Raw genomic sequence first — 896 nt, 5'->3', positions numbered from 1 at the left:
ACGTTCTAACCACAGAGCTATGCGCCTTCGCCATGGACGTTTACGCATTAAGAAACTCTAGGGAGAGTTGGGCAGTTGAAGATCTTCAGAGAAGAAGTCAATCTTTCTCATGCAAATGCTTTGGCGGCCCTTAACTAATTACAATCTAAAGAATCCGGGCCGCATCCACGTAATGACTTCCGGATATCAGGATATCACTCTGCTGCAATGTCCTGTGCTATTCTTTGCATAGTAACAGGCACTTTCCCAGGTGGTTACGGTACCCTAGAGCCAAGGTACTCTGGAAGTCGAAACCACTTCAGTCCAAGACACCACTTACGCTTTCTGAAATTCGCTTTCTTTTCTCCTTGTGTAGATTCAATTGGAACTCATCTCAGATGCTTCTGCTAAGGCCTTAAGAGCTTTGGTTCTCTTCTCAGAAATCGGGAGCTATTTCATGACATCGTAAGATTTCCCACAAACCCCTTTCCTACCCACATCTATGGCGAGGGCTTTAATGGTGGAAGCATGATTCTCTCAAGTTGGCGGCTAAATAACCATATCTCTCAGTCTTGTAGATGTGGGATTCCACCATTCCAATCAGGATCCCTTTAGCAGTAAACAGCCACAACTTCGACAATAAAAACAACAGCAGCAACAGTACCAAACCATCACAATCTCCAACTTCACCATCACCTCAACTAGCATGGTTGGCAGCAGCCGCCGCCGTGACCGTACCATCACCATAACAACCTCAAGCATTACCACTAATACTACCATATCACCACCACCACCACCACCACCACCACCACCACCACTACCATGAAGCCTCCACAACCAGCAGCAACAGCAGCACCATAACTACCACCACCACTACACTGGCACTCCGTCGGTTATGTCGACGTGAGTTCCAGTTG

This window comes from Octopus bimaculoides, chromosome 5 (genome assembly GCF_001194135.2).
Source record: "Octopus bimaculoides isolate UCB-OBI-ISO-001 chromosome 5, ASM119413v2, whole genome shotgun sequence".
Classification (NCBI taxonomy): Eukaryota; Metazoa; Mollusca; class Cephalopoda; order Octopoda; family Octopodidae; genus Octopus; species Octopus bimaculoides.
The sequence above is the reverse complement of the archived record's forward strand: the minus strand, read 5'-3'. Positions refer to the sequence as shown.